This window comes from Chenopodium quinoa, unplaced genomic scaffold, assembly GCF_001683475.1.
Source record: "Chenopodium quinoa cultivar QQ74 unplaced genomic scaffold, ASM168347v1, whole genome shotgun sequence".
Taxonomy (NCBI): Eukaryota; Viridiplantae; Streptophyta; class Magnoliopsida; order Caryophyllales; family Amaranthaceae; genus Chenopodium; species Chenopodium quinoa.
In genome coordinates, this window is record NW_018745407.1 from 578,170 (window position 1) to 595,223 (window position 17,054).

Consider the following 17,054-nt stretch of genomic DNA (forward strand, 5'->3'; position numbering starts at 1 on the left):
GTTATCTTTGCTACTGGCTCAGCTTCTATCCACTTTATAAAGTAATCTATACCAACCAAGAGAAATTTCCTTCCTCGCGTTGCTGACGGAAACGACCCTACTATATCCATTCCCCACTGTGCAAAAGGAACTGGATTCAGTATTGGCATCAAATCATTTGGCGGTAAGTTGATAGCTGGGGAAAACTTTTGGAATTTCTCACAATTTTTTACATACCGGGAGGCATCTTCATTCATTGTAGGCTAGTAGTACCCCCTTCTCGTTGCTTCCCATGAAAGAGCTCGGGCACCGAGGTGATTCCCACAAGTTCCTTCATGAATTTCTTCAATCAACCTTGCAAATTTGTAATCTGTTATGCACCTTTGTAACGACAATGAGAAACCCCTTTTATACAGCTGCCCCTGGTACATGATGAACCACACACTATTTTTCTAAATTTTCTGGATTCCCCCTTATTAGTTGGCAGTGCTCCATGTAGGAGATAAGCCAATATCTTATCGTACCATTGACTGTCGTTATCAACACACATCACTTCTTTCAATGTCTCATCTATTCTTCTTTGCCTTAAAATTTTTACCATATCCGTTCTCTCCAGGTCATTGAAACTTGAGCTGGCTAACTTTGCTAAAGCGTCACCCTGCACATTTTTTTGCTCTCAGCACCAGCTTCACCTCAAAATATTGCAACTGTGCCGCTAATTGATTAATCATTTCAAGGTATTTTACCATTGCTCACTCTCGTGCTTCATATTCTCCACTAAATTGGCTGGACACCAACTGAGAGTAAGTTGTAAGGACCAACCCATTTTCTTCTGCTGCTATCAAAAATTGAATACCGGCTATGGTCGCCTTATACTCGGCTTCATTATTTGTAGCTTTGAACTTGAACTTTAAAGCATATTCGAAAGTTTTCCCATCCAAGGCTGTTATCAAAACACCTGCCCCAGATCCAGTTGTTGTTACTGAACCATCCACTGATACCTGCCACATTCCCAATTCCTCCTCCTCATCATTATATGAAGTTTTATCGATGAAATCTGGCAAGGCTAGTGCCTTAATTGATACTCAAGGTTTATAATGCAACTCGTACTCTGTCAACCCTACATCCTATTTCAATAAACGGCCTGATGTATCCATTTTTTGCAGCGCCTTCTCTAATGGGTGATGTGTTAGCACCTCTATTGGGTGAGCATCAAATTAAGGCCTCAACTTTTTGGCCGAAACTACCACTCCCAGTGCCATCTTTTTTATTACAGGATATCTACGCTCCGCATTGAGGACATGGCTGACAAAGTATATCGACACCTATTGCTTTTTTTCTTTCTACTAAGAATATTGCCGCCAGTGTATTTGTTGAGGCCGATATGTAGAGTTGCAACCGCTCACCTCGTTCTGGCCTTGCAACCTTTGGGAGGGATCTCAAATGATTTCTCACCACCTCAAACGCTTCAACTTAATCCTTGCCCCATTCGGAGGTTTTATTCTTCCTAAAAACCACAAAGAACGAAAGTGCTTTATCTGCTGCTTTGCTAATAAAGCGGGTCAACCCTACCATTCTGCTCGTAAGCCTCTATATATCCCGAATTGTTTTCTATTGTTTCATTTCTTGAATTTCATTCACCTTATCATAATTTGTGTCGATACCTCGTTCACTCACCATAAAGCCCAATAACTTCCCCGATCTGACCCCAAAAACACATTTTTCGTGAATCAACTTCATCTAGTATCTTTGCAAAGTTTCAAATGTTTCTTTCAAATCCGCTATGTGATCTTCATTCAACCTACTCTTCACAATTGTGTCATCTACATATACTTCTACATTCCGTCCCTTTAACTTCTCAAAAATCTTATTAACCAACTTTTGATAAGTTGCCCCTGCATTTTTCAACCCAAACGGCATAGCCTTATAGTAAAACACTCCAGCATCTGTTATAAATGATGTTTTCGCTCTATGTGACTTGCGAAGGCTGACCTGGTGATATCTAGAAAATGCATCCAAGAAACTCAGCATCACATTGCCGGAAGTGGAGTCTACCAGCCTGTCTATCCGTGGCAACAGATAGCAATCTTTGGGGCAAGCCTTATTTAAGTCCGTGAAATCCACACACATTAACCATATTCCTATTGGCTTTCTAACCATTACAGCATTTGCCAACCATTCTGGATATGTGCATGGTTCTATAAATCCTGCCGCCAAGAGTTTGTTAACCTCAGCTTGTATTGCTTCAATATTCTCTATTGAGAAATTACGCTTCTTTTGTCTTATCGGCCTAAATTTTCTGTCAACGTTCATCTTATGCTCCATAACCTTAGGATGTATTCCAGGCATCTCATTCGCCGAGAAAGCAAATACATCGGCATTCTCTCGCAACAAATTTATCAGGTGGCACCTCATATCAACATCCATATCTTCCCCAACTTTGACTTTCCGACTAGGATCTCCTCGTAGAAGTTCAACTTGTACCGTTTCTCCTCCTAGTGACAGCCTTGGTGCAGTTTCCGGCCTTGCATCAAAATTTCCCATTGACATATCTCGCACCATTGTTTCCCTTTCTCTTTTTGGATTATTCGGTATTGGACCCTCCTGCACTGGATTCTTTAAAGCTGTCACATAGCATGATTTTGCCATTACCTGCCCTCCGTGTACCTTTTCTACCGCTCCCAAATTTGACATATACTCAATTGTCAGATGATAAGTTGACACTACTACTTCCACATCATGAATTATCGGTCTTCTGATTATAGCATTGTAAGCCGACGGTACATTAATTACCAAAAACTCTGCCATCACATCCCTTGCCGCTATTCCATCACCTAGTCATACTGGTAAGACAATGCTTCCTTCTGGCCTCACCATTAACCCATTAAATCCAATTACTGGGTAGGTTACTTGCGTCATGTACTGCCTCCCAATCATCATTTCATTAAATGCTTGAATGAATAGCCCATTCGCTAAGCTGCCGCCATCCACTAAGACCCTTTTAATATCAGCCCCATTTATCTTCGTTATCAACACTAGTGGATCGTCATGAGGAAAGACAATTCCCTTTACATCTTCCTTCGTAAACACCACATTAGGGATACAGGTAGGCCGGGGGCGACTATTAGCATCGAGGGCATTGATTATATGTCGGTGTTCCGATAAGTTCTTCCTTGCTCTTGTTGTTGTTCCTCCATGTTCCGGCCCCTCAGTTATCCCGTCAACATTTTTCCCTATTCACGGCAAGCCTTCATCCCCTTGCCAAACAATTCCGGCTTGTGGCCTTTTGGGCCTTTCTTCAAGTTGTTGGCGTTCTGCCTGCCGATATTTCATTGGCTGACTTCCTCCCACATTCAACCGATATAGAGCCATATTCCCCTTCCTTATCAGCTCTTTAATGTTATCTTTCAACTATGTACATTCCTAAGTGTAGTATCCCACATCTCGGTGAAACATACATTACATCTTGGAATCCCTTCCTTTTGCCTTCATAGGCATAGGTCTCACCCATCCTTCTCGGTTCTGATTGACTGAATATATAGCATCCCTCGGCATGTTCAATGGTGTGCACGAAATGTACCGCATTGGCGCCTTAGCACCTCTAACCTCCTGCCGACTTCCTCCTCCCCTTATTGGGGCCGGATTTCTTAGCCATCCTACCTCTGATGATCCTCCTTCCGACATAGGCTGAGCTCTGTCGGCAGTACCAAATCGGCTGCTTGTTTTCATTAGCTCTTCGTTTTTTATGTAGTCATGGGCCTTGTTAAAAGTTGCTGGTAGTGTGGGCAAATTCTTTCTGGTTAAGTACCTCTTAAACACTAAGACGTTAAGACCATTCATTAGTGCCAATACTGCTATCTCTTACTGGAGCTTTGGGATTGTGTTCGCTTCATTGTTAAACCTCCTTATGTAGTCCCTCAGAGACTCATCAGCCTTCTGTCTAATTGCCATTAATTCTCCTGAAGTTCTCTACTGTACACTATTACTGATATATTGCCCCACAAACATTTCGGTCAGCTTCTCAAAGCTATCTATCGTTCCATTTCTAAAGTTTTTGAACCAATTCGCTACAACCCCAGTCAGAGTGGTCAAAAAGACTTTGCACCATACGGCATCCGAGTTGGTGTACAGAATCATATGTCCCTCGTATGAGGTTATATATCTATTTGGATCTCCCTTTCCATCATACCTACATGTCGACATTTTGATTTTCTTAGGTTGATCTAAGATATTTCGTGCAAACGGTGACGCCCTTAACTGGACCACAACCCTGACCATCTCTTTCCTTACAACCTGCGAACCCCCTTGCCGATTAACCCTTGTACTAGCGGCATGGCTTGAGGATTGAATTTCAGATTCCAACGGGGATGGCTACAACCTTACTAGCGATTCTTCCTACCAGCGCCTCTGCGAACTTGCTACTTGATTAAACTGGTTATCAAGGTTTGCAATTGGCACCCCCCCTCCAACTTGGGTTGCCCCTGCTTCTTTTCTTTTTCTACTCATTGCATTTATCAACTTGGCTGCTACCTCCAAATCTTCAAGTGTAAACTCAGCCATTGGGTCCGAAACTGCCCCAGTTTTCCCTTCTAGGGTTAGTGACATATTCAATTGATTTTCTTCCAGGGTCTGGGTTTCATCTTCCACCACTACCTCAAGTTGTACTGTTTCATTTAACACCGTTATCCTTTGATTAACCACCCTACTAGTCGGAGGAGTTTCCTGATTCCCAGCCATTATCAATTGTTTTTTTATATCTTTGTGAGGTTCTTAGGAGATAGAAGTAATCAACACCCCCTCCTTCTAGTGCCAAATTATTTCAGCTAAGATCCGATAAACCGAAAGCTCGAGTCTGAGATCCGTGAAGCTCTTATCGTCCAGATGAGAACCTACACAGGGAGCAGAGATTAGCTTACCCCGGGGTGATCCGAGGAAAACAACTCCGATGATAAAGTTAGAATGTGTTTAAGAAAGAGATAAGAAGTTATGTGGAGAGAGAAAGTAGAGAGAGAAAGATTAATAAATGCTACCTTGATTATGGGATTAAGCTTGAGTATTTATAACCTTTCCAAATGACAAAAGGCTACATGGTATGCAAAATACCTTGTGCCATGTGTCAAAGCGTTGTTGCCACGTGCCGATCACAGATAAGCCGACATATCTGCCTTATGTATGTATGTATGCCGATATGTTCCATAGTTGTTGTGGATCCGTACTCGTTTAAGATATCGACCCTTTATGAACTATCGACCCATTTTCCATATCTCCCCATACACTTTTCACAGAGGAGAAGTGTTGTGAGTATTAGGAATAGTTGAGCTAGTACATAGGACACTACTAGTTTAGGAAACTGAACAAAAAGTTGGCTTGCTAAACAGGAGCGAAGTCAAGATTTTCAAGTCTTGGGAGCCGGACTTTTAAAACAACAAATTTATGGAAAAAAAAATAAAATGTATTAATAGTTTATTGCTACAAAAATAAATTTGTTTAATCGTACTCTACGAATTTTCATAGTAGAAAAATCATCAATAAAAAATTCAACACTAAAATCTACAACAATCTCGTTTTATGTATACTACCAAAACATCTCTAAAAAAATCATCCTCCATTTTTTCCCCTTAAAACTTGTGTTTTTCTCATTATCATCAGTCAAATTACTTTCGGGATTCAAATTTGTCTTTGAAGTGGAATCCTCTTCAACCTCACGTTATTAAGTGTATCTGGAGCTTCGGCCTTTGGGGTTTATCATCAAAACCAAAGATCACATTGAATAAGAAGATTTATTTAAAAATAAAATGTGTGAGTGATGGGATTCGAACCTAGTTTCCTTGGAAAAAAGCTTCATCATCCAACCAGCATGACAACCTTTATTTACTATTATTAATGTGTCTTTAATACTATATATAATAATTTTATGGGGGGGGGGCAAGAGATATGATTCATGGGCCGCAAATTTGGGTCTCCACCATTTCCCCCCCCCCCCCTTCTTCTTCCGTCCCTTCGCCCTTGATGCTAAACATGGTCTATTAGTTGTCGAATATTCAACATTTTCAAAGATTGAGGATTGGAGTTTCTTTCCTTAATGTATTTTAAGTAAGATAGATAATGTTTTCTAAATAAAGGAGACCATAATGGGCTATTTAAGAGATTAATTATTTCTCATATATCCCAAGATATTATCCAGGTTCTATTAATTGAAACAGAATAAAATGTAATAATGTTTTTCGTTATACGAGATGCATGTAGTGCATGTGGAAAGTATTCAGCTTGCCTATTATATGATTTTTTTAGGTCACGAAATGATTCATCTCCTAAGGACTATTTAACACAATTACATTTTGTTTGAGCTTAACATTTTCGTGGTTATTAGGGATTTTTTGACAAGTTCTCAAATTAGTGTGAAACATCAAAATTTAAAATAGGCACGAAAACCTTACACCCTTTTTTCAGTGTTACACTTTTAATTTTTTATCTATTCACACTATGGTTGTAACATGACTCATTTGTAGTTAAAAACAAATGTTATTATACAATATGTTTTTAGATTTGTTACGATCAATGTATAATTTAATTTAGAGTATCATTTTTATTGTAATTTCTACTAACATATAATTATAGAAATTAATAGTCAAATCGTTTTTAACGTTCCTGTTTGGTCTAGTGTGACCCCTTAAAAAATAGAGGAGTAATCTATTTAAGTAATTTCCAATTTTAATTATGCATCAACTTTTAATCATATTGAGGTAATTATTATAGATGACCCATGGTAATTATTTATTGATAGTACTAGGGTATCCTACGCGCGCGATGCGCGCGGAGGGGCTTGCTCTTGTGGAGAAGTCGTATTGGCATATATTTACACATTTAGTTTAGGTTTTAATACGTATTATTTGGTTTATGTGCCTATGTGATGAATTTGTAGAATGAAGTATAAGAAAACCAACAAAATCTTTTAAGACAATTATTTTTAAAACCCTCAAAAGTTTGACAATGTTATTTCAAAATTATTATTAAATAATATTTAATTGATTTGCATCCCTTCATATTTCAAGAGGAAATTGGTTAGTTTAGAACTCTTAATTGATGTGAATGTTTCAATAATACTTAGTATAATATTTCTAGCTTGTTTTTTCCAAATGATTTTTTTGTGAACTTTGGTCATACAAAGTAATAATATGTTATATTGTAGCTAAAAACTTTATAATTTAAATTCTTTAATGTTCTACGACGACCATCTAATATCTATATCAATACTAAAGGAGGAAACTAAAGTTACTCATTTTTTAGTAACATGATTTGTTACTCAAAGGGAATGCTAGTAATTTGCACTGGTATTGGTAAGGCATAATTGTCTAAGTTCACTCATATTAAAGCTATAACCAATTAGTAACATTTTTCCTCTTAAATTCTCTCCATAACTAATACCAACTTTATTTTCCTAACATCCATTTCCCTTAATTTTAGGATTTTTAATTTCTTTATACCTCTTGATAACATACGTGTGCTGAAATATCACTATACTATTTAATATGAATCTCATTATAATTCTATAACGTTGTTTAAATGTACATTTTAAAAGTTAATAAACCTTAACAATAGTTGCAATTAAATTAAAGGACGACAAGATAGTAAATAAGAAGAGTAACTATGAAAGAGTAAAACTAAATAGTCTCTGGTAATAAACCATCTCTTCGTATATACAGTTTTTTTTTTTTTTTTTTTAATGATAATATCATATGAAGTGTAAAAGCATTAGAATTTTTTTTAATAAAAAAAGGGATTACATGTTTTTTGTTAAAAAAAAATTCAAATTAATTGATGATTTATGTTTAATAAAAAAAACATTAATTGTATTAATGATATTAAACATAGGGAAATTATCGTTGGTGTTTAGGGTAAAAATTACCTTAGACAGGTGTCCCAATAAGAGAAGGACACGTATTCAGAGCAAGCTGACCCAAGTGGACCCCTAGCCATTTGACACGTGGCTCCTTCAGATAGGTTCTAAAATGGAGGCCTTCAAGGGCCCAAATCCCAAGAAAATGCCGTAATTCGACGCAGCCCACCGAAATCTAGGTCAAGTGACCTAGATAGGGGCACACCTACCAATGACCCTATAAATAGGGAGATATTTCCCCATTTTGGGGACACATTGAATCATTTATTACACCTACTTTCTCTCTCATCAGAGAAACACCTGAGCTTGGAATCCAAGCAGATACCCACCTAAATTTTCGTACTCTTTATTCTCTTTCAAGTTACTAACTTGATCTTCGGAGGCAGAGCTCCTACCACCCGGAGTCTCCATTTTTTTTTGCAGGTACAGCTCAGCCGAACCAGTCTTTGTGATGTAACTCTCCCGAGGGACAAAAACACCCAAAACATTTGGCGCCGTCTGTGGGGAGAGTACCTCAAGGATGGTTCAAGAGTCTATATCACCTCCTGAGCGTCCGGTAGACGAACTGGAAGTCTTTACTAACCAAGAGGACGATGATACTCAAGTCGAAACTTGTATAGCCATTGATGGCTCTCTGATAACCCAACGCATCCAGCCTAGAGACACTCTGGAGCGGGGTGCCAGCCAGGCGGGTACAAACCGACCCCTTGGACAGCCGGAAGAGGAAACCCATACGGCCAGCGGATCTACTCCCTTCACTCGAGACGAACTCATGAAATTCATGACTAGTTTCAAGGATGAAATTAAGGATCTGATCACCTAGAGTCGGGCTAGTCCAAGCAGGGGTTAGTCGGCAAGGAAGACTCCTCCGGAGAAGGGGAAGTCAGTAAGAGATAGGAAGCCAACTCCGCATCCAAAGGAGAAGGCAGTCGGGACCATTGATTGGTCCAAGATTCTACTGCCCAAGAGGAACACAAACAATACCCGCCGGAGTGAACACCCGGTGGGAAACAAAAAATAAACTCTAGATGCCCGGGAGATCATCACCCGCAAGAGGAATCAACAGTTGTTTGAGTCAGCTTCTACATCAAGTTTTCCAGATAGCTTTAAGATTACATCTACATGGAATGTGCAATCCTTGCATGAGAGCCATACAGGTGGTAATACTATCCATTCTGGCCCTCAGATGATTGGGAATGCACCGTATGCAGCACCTTTGGTCTACGGTCCGTATTCTCCTCATTTCATGCAGCCGGACTGACAACTTCGTCTGCTCCGCCTGGGTGAACAATATTCTGCATTCACCCGGGAAATAACCGAGGCGGCACAGCCGGCCAAGGTTAAAAATGTGTTGATGGGTACTTATGACGATACCTCCGACCCAGAAGATCACCTTATGGCTTACACCAACCTCATGTATTTACAGGGGTTGGATGATGCCACTTGGTGTCGATGCTTTCCGGCTACATTGAAGGGCATTGCCCAACAATGGTTTCAAGAAGCTTGCCTTCTTGTTTGCTTCCAACTTCTCAATGAACATCCCTGCGAAGAGAACAAGTCTTGACTTGATCACCATTAAGCAGGGAGAGAGAGAAGGATTGCGCTCCTACGTCAAGCGGTTCAATCTGACAAGAATTCAGATTCAAGAACTTTCTGATGAGGTAGCTTTTACAGACTTCTTTAAGGGTCTGAGAGACGGGTCAACCTTTGAGTTCAACCTTGTCAGAAAAGGGGCTTTTACTTTACAGGCGGCCCGGAGGGAGGCGGAAAGCTACATTAAAGCAACCAACCTCTGCTTTCCTGGAAGCCAGTCGGACTCCAAGAAATCCGGCAGGCAAAGAAAGCCGGCCTGCTCAGCCGGCGAAGAAAAAAGAAGAGAGCAAGAAAAGAAAAGAAGTCAGGGGGGTGAGTAATTTTGACCAGCCGTCCCTGAAGAAAAAAGAAAGAGTTTAAACCGTACGTCCCTAAGTACGGGTTTAACAAGGACTGAAACTTCATCCTCATGGAGATAAAGGACCGGCTGTCTCTAGAGAAGCCGAATCCAATGAAAAGTTCCACTCAATAAAGGAACAAAAATAAATTCTGCCAATATCTTGAGGAAGTTGGCCATGACACCAACGACTGCTTCAACCTTCAACGGGCGTTGGACCGTCTGTATGACAAGGGGATGTTAAAATCCTACATTTCGAAATCCAAAAGGACTAATAAGAAGAAATCTGGGATATAATCTAAGACACCCTAGCCTGCTAGTAGTTCGAACACCGATAAGGAGCCGGTCTACACCATAGCAGGCGGGTTCTCATGCGGTGGCCTTACCATCCGGGGCACCAAGAGCTATCTTCGAAAGATGGACAATAATGATGATTATGAGCAGGCGGCAGTTAGCTCCTTCTTTCCAGATGTTCTGATCACTGAGAAAGACAGGGGCACCGTCCGTCGTCTGCATAATGATCCGGTCGTCATTGAATGAAAGGTCTCCAACTAGCTGGTTGGACGAATCCTTATTGACACCGCTAGCTCGTCAAACATTATTAGTCTCTGGTGCCTGCAAAAGCTGAAATACAACCACAGCAGCATGCATCCGGTTACCCACCCCTTGTTTATCTTTGGGGGTGGGATGGTTTACCTAGTCGGTAGGACCGACTTACCCATCCGGCTGGGTGAAAAAGGAAAAGGACGACACCTGTCGTCAAATTCTTGGTCGTTGAGGAACTGACCGCCTATAACATCATCCTAGTTTGTCCAACCCTTAACGAAGCCAAGGCTATAATCATCCCTTCTCTCATGCTCATTAAGTATGAGAGGGATGATGGCTCTGTTGGTTCCTTGAATAGGGATCAAAAGACAGCCCGGGAGTGCTACCTCTCAGCCATCTAGGATACTATGGCCCCAGACGGCCAAGGGCAGGAACCAATAGACCTTGACAATGTCAAGGATGCCAGCCCAGCCCCACCAGCAGCCGGGAAGAAAAGAAAGGCTCATCAGTTGGTGGAGGTGAAAAAAGAGAAAAAATAGCAATCACTGACCAAGGAACGGTCAGATAAGCTCCGTCCCAACAGGCTGGAGAGCATATTGATATACCCCTGGATGACAGCCGTCCAGAGCGTACTGTTAAGGTTGGGGCGGCTGCTTATGCTAAGCTGGGTGTAGATTTGCACCTATTGCTGAAAGAATTCAAAGACATTTTTGCCTTTGAAGTGGAAGAGATGTTAGGCGTCAGTCCAGATCATACTGTCCACAAACTCGCCGTGGACCCAAAAAAGAAGCACATCCGGCAAAAGAAAAGAAATCACGGCGAGGAAAGAAGTCAGGCGGCAACTGCCAAAGTAAAAAAGTTGCTGGATGCTGGGTTCATTCGACCATGTAATTTCCCCGACTGGGTGGCAAATGTTGTGCTTGTAAAGAAATCGAATGGTACCTGGCTTATGTGTGTTAATTACACTTACCACAACAAGGCATGTCAAAAGGACAATTATCCACTTCCAAAGATCGTCAGCCTAGTCGATTCTACATCCAGGCATGCCCTGATGAGTTTTATGGATGCTTACTCCGGCTTCCATCAGATACCCCTGTGGAAAAAAGAACAAGAGAAGACGTCCTTCGTTATTGATCAGGGGTTATTTTGTTACAATGTGATGTCGTTTGGCTTAATAAATGCGCCGGCTACATTCCAACGGATGATTAATACGGTCTTCATTAATCAAATTGGGAGGAATGTGGAGGCGTATATTGATGACATGATAGTCAAATCCAAGCAGCATGCGGATCACCTAGCTGATCTCCGAGAAACCTTCACCAGACTCACGCGGCATAAGGTCATGTTAAATCCTAAGAAATGTGTCTTTGGTGTTGAGTTTGGGAAGTTTCTCGGATTCCTGATTGATCAAAGAGGGATAGAGGCTAACCCTTAGAAGATACAGGCAGTAATTGACATGAAGTCACCCCGCACTGTTAAGGAAGTACAGAGTTTAACCGGTTGCCTGGCGGCACTGGGGAGGTTCCTCGGCCGGTTAGGTGACAAATGCCTTTACTTCTTCCAAGCAATCAGGAAGAAGACCGGATTTGAATGGGGGGGGGGGGATGATGCTGAGGCGGCCTTTCAAAAGCTGAAAGAACACTTGCACTCTTTGCCAAGGCTTGTTAGCCCTCTGCCCAAAGAGATATTATACATGTACCTAACCGTCTCAGACCATGCCCTCATTGCCGTTCTCCTTGCTGAGAGAGACAACATCCAGCTCCCGGTCTATTTCATTAGCCATGTGCTAAAAAATGCTGAACTCCGGTACCCTTTGGTTGAAAATTTTAGCCTTAGTCTATATATGGCATTCAAGAAATTGAAGCCTTTCTGGCACATCCGGTTGTTATTTACACCGATCAGCCCCTCAAGTGGCCAATGTCTACCTTGGAGTCATCTGGCAGAATGTTGAAATGGCCTATTGAAATGCGAAGTCTTGAAATCACTTTTGAACCTAGAAAGGCAGTGAAGGGTTAGGCGTTTTCCGACTTCATTGTTGAAATGACACGACCGGTACTACCGGATAACATTGATCAGGTTTGGAAAGTTTATGTAGACGGGAGCTTAACGAAGAACGGTTGTGGTGCAGGAATTATATATGAGTCCCCTTAGGGGGACATATTTGAATATGCACTGCGGTTTAAGTTTCAGGCCTCAAATAACGAGGCTGAATACGAAGCCCTGCTAGTCGGAATCTGCATTTGCAAGGCAGTAGGGGCAACAAAAATTAACGCATACTCTGATTCATAGCTGGTCGTAAGCCAGTATGAGGGAATATATGAGGCAACTCATCCGACTATGATCAAGTATCTTCAGGCAGTCAAAGAAGAGGCCAAGGAACTTGAAGAATTTCGTCTGAGTCAAGTGCCCAGGTCAGATAACAACCAGGCGAATGCATTGTCCAAATTGGCATCTTCCGCCTGCTGTGATACGCCTCGGTCAGTCTTTTGGGAGATTCTAGAAAAAAGAAGTATATATGAAGAACCCATTGGAATCTTTGACCAAAGCTCCACCTGGATGGAGGCATCCGGGCATATTTGACAGACGACACGCTTTGTGATTCACCACAGGAGGCAGACTTCATGAAGAAATGAGCAGCAAATTTCGAGATGAGAAATGGAGAGCTTTTCAAGGCGGGTTTCCTTAAACCTCTATTGAAGTGTGTTACCCCAGAAAAGGGTAAAGAAGTCCTCGAAGAATTGCATGGGGGATACTACGCCTCTTATATAGGCGGCAGGTCCCTAGCCGTTAGAGCTAGGCGGCATTACCGTCAGAAAAGGGTAAAGAAGTCTACTCTTGAAGCAGATGCTAAAGAGTTGGTGAAGAGGTGTGACAAATGCCAGAGGTTTGGCAAGCTTATCCACCGCCCGGCTACTGATCTGACGACGATCTATAGCCCAGTCCTGTTTGCTAAGTGGGGCATGGATATCTTGGGACCTTATACGCCTGCACCATGCGGAAAGCATAATATTTGGGTGGCTGTGGATTACTTCACCGAATGGGTAGAGGCTGAGCCGGTCAAGAACATCAAGACAAAGGATGTCATCTCTTTCATTTGGAAGAACATCATCACCCGGTTTGGGGTACCTATGTCTATGGTGTTCGATAATGGCCCTCAGCTTGAAACGCCTCACCTTAAGACTTGGTTGGGAAATCAGGGAATCTCACATTGTTTTTCATCAATCGGCCGACCCCAAGCAAACGGCCAAGTTAAAGCCTTCAACAAGCTTATCTCAGATGGTATTAAAAAGAAAATTGAAAGACCCGGTGGCTTATGGGCAGAAGAGTTGATTCATGTCCTATGGGCCATCCGAACAACTGCCAAAGGGGAAACCGGTGAAACCCCATTTATCATGGTGTACGGTGATGAAGTCGTCTTGCCCATTGAGCATTACGAGCCGACTCTTAGAGTCATGCTTTATGATGAAGAGGCAAATTAGGAGGCCATGCGGCTGGCATTGGACACCCTCCCAAAACGCAGGGGCAATACTGCCCTACGTCATGAGATATATCGTCTGAGAATGACGAGAGCCTACAACAAGAATGTACGCGAGCACCCTTTGAAAGCTGGTAACTTTGTGTTACGGAAAATGGAGGCAACTGGTAGGGCCAATGAGCTAGGAAAGCTAACCCCCAATTGGAAGGGCCCCTACTAGATCTATGAAGAAGTCAGGGATGGCACCTACCGTCTGGAAACCCTAGACGGAAGACGCCTACCTAGAACTTGGAATGTAGATAACTTTAAAAAGTACTACTTTTGAGAATAGTAAATTTTTGTTAACAAAGAGTCTATTAATGAGAAATCAGGCTTTGTTTTCAAAATTTTTTTGTTATCTTTATAATTACTTATCCGTCTGGGTAATACTCAGACAACTTATTTTCTTAACTAACTAAGTTCGATACTTAGTGTTAAATTCAATGATCAAATAACACGCGGCCAATGGCCAGATTGAAAAAACTAAGCACAAAAACACTTAGTAGCTACACAACCGATGTCAAAAAAGACCAAAGGCCAATGGCCGGATGGTTTTCTTAATTTACAAAATCCCCTGTCCCGACATGGGCAATGGCGTCCGGCGACACCCCTCAGGGTGCAATCGTCGCAGAGAGCAGACTCTTTGTTAGCTCTACGTACCTATGCAGACGGCAAAGATTGAATGACCAAATTGGTCAACTCATAGCCGTCTGACCAGATTAGTCTACAAGAACGAATAAGTTTCCGAATACCGAATACCCTGAGGCATCTGTCGGTTACCGGCTGAAGTTCTTACTTAGATTATTTATTCCAAAATTGCACACTCTCTCCCAATCAGGGCAAAAGAGTTTTGTGTAATGGCTATGTAATAATCCCAAACGGAATATTACCGCCTGGGAAAGAGGCTCGAAGCACCCGTTTAAATGGTTGGCTATGCACTTGGTTTGGGGAAATCACCATTGTGATTGGTTAACCTTAAAACACCTCATACTTCTCCTAGTATCAAGTGTTTTCAAGCCAATCAATCAATATTGAAATGAAACCAACCACACAGCCGTCTAGGGGCAAGAACAGCCGGAATGCAAATTGCCACATGCTTTTCTAAGTTAGGCAAAATATTAAATAATTGCAGTATATACGGAAAATTCAAAAAAGCAAAAATTCAAACACAAACATGTATAAACAACCGACTGAGTCGGAATACTTCATATAAATATTAAAAATGGCACTAAGGCCATAATAACTGTTAACCGGAATCACATCCGATGAAGAAGAAAGGAAAAGATTGTTAACCCAACTCCACAATTGGTAAAAATACAACATACTCGGCTTACAAGCCGAAAAAGAAAGAAAATTGGCATACTGCCGCTGAATTAGGGGAGGCTGGCCTAAGGCTGAGGTGGACGCTGCTAATCTGGCTAGTTTTCACCGGTTGGGAGGGTTTCTGATTGGTTATCAGGCTGGCTGCCTTCATTCTGCTCATCCTCCGCCGGCTCCTCCTCATTATCTAAGACATCATATCCCAGCTCTACAGCCCATTCCTTGAAGCGAGGCGGAGCTGCCTCTCCCAACACTTGGGCATCAAACACCGTAGTGGCGTAATCATAACTAAGTTTATAGACTTCAAAATCTATATCCGGATAGAGGAGACCCCAAGCTATCTTCAGGCGGGCTGCATTATCCCGCTCATTTTCCTCCATCAGCCGGGTCTGCTCCTGGCGATTTCATCTGCATGCTGGTTCCGCATGTTGACGATCTCCACCCTCAGTTGGGCGACGTCTAACCGGACTTCATGTTCTCCTTGTCAACGTCTTCTAATGCCTTGATTCCAGCCTTAGCATCCTTCAGTTTTTGATCAAGGTCATTAGCCCGACTGGTAGATTCATCGTTCGCAGCTGTCAAACTCTGGATCAGCTCCTCTTGTTTCAACTCTACTGCTTTAATCTCTAAATCAGACATATAATTAGCATATTCAGTAGAGTTGAGGTTTTCAAGGGCCCTCCGCTTGGCGTCATTTACCTCTTCTTGTTTCCTCCTGAAGGGTCCCAGAGCCCATCCACCCTCAGCATTACCTGAGAAAAGGGCAGCCAGATTATGAAACACTTGGTGAAAAAATGAAGAAAAAATATCAGAATTGAGTTGAAAGATCTTTTACCTCAACCAGTTGGCTCATTATCCAGTCAAATTCCACCACCTGCAGATCAGGTATGGAATTCTTCTCCGACCGGGTGAGGGTCCTCACCATCCGCTTGGCAAACCCAGGAAGATCCGGCTCGTCAGATGTCAAATCTGCACCAAAAGAAGTACTTGGTGAGATGGATGCAGCGTAGTTGGCATTCATTCGTTGCCGGCTGTTGATTGATGAACCCCCTGAAGGGTCAACTCATAAAGTCAAGTGGCCAAGTTATTTCAATCTTTTTCTTACCTTGGGTCTCCGGATGGGGCTTAGAGGTATCCTCCTCCCCAGTTGTTGCAGCATCGGTTGCAACATTAGGTGGCTGGCCACCCTTCGATGCCGTAGAGGCATCCGGCGCTTTCTTCTGTGAGCGTTCTAAGCTTTCGCTTAAAATTTTCATGGCAGAAGGGGACTTGCCACCGGTCATAGGACGATCCGGATTAGCAGCAGGAGTTGTCTAGGAAGGATTCTTTTTGGCGGCTTTGGCAGCCAGCGTTTTGTCCAGCTCCTCCCCTTGCCTTTTGAAAAGCATAGAGATGGAGCGTGAAACACGCTTAGCGGCATCCTGCAAATCAAGAGCTAAATGTTACCAGCCGACAAAAATCTTTGCAAGAAATTTATAGAAAAAGCTAAAGTCAGGCGGTCTTACCCCGCCTTTCTTGGCCTCAACAGCCGCTCTCTTGGATAGCGCACTTTCCTTGCGCAGCTGTGCTGCTGACTTTGCCGGAGTCTTAGCCGCGTCAACCATTCTCAAAGCGTCGGCTGCAAGGAGAAAACAAAAGGTTAGAGAAAATCATAAAAAGTTGAAAGTACAAAATAAAAACTACAAAAAAGCCGGATGCAAGTGGATCTACCCTTGGGAAACATGGGGCTTAACCCACAGGCGGACAGAAAGCATTCATCTTTGAAATATTCCGGGTGGGGGATCTAGTTCTTTGGAACAATGATATGAGTCCCATCCCCCAAGGCCTCAATAGTGGTCTCGAAGAAACCCGGCTCCATTATTTGCTCC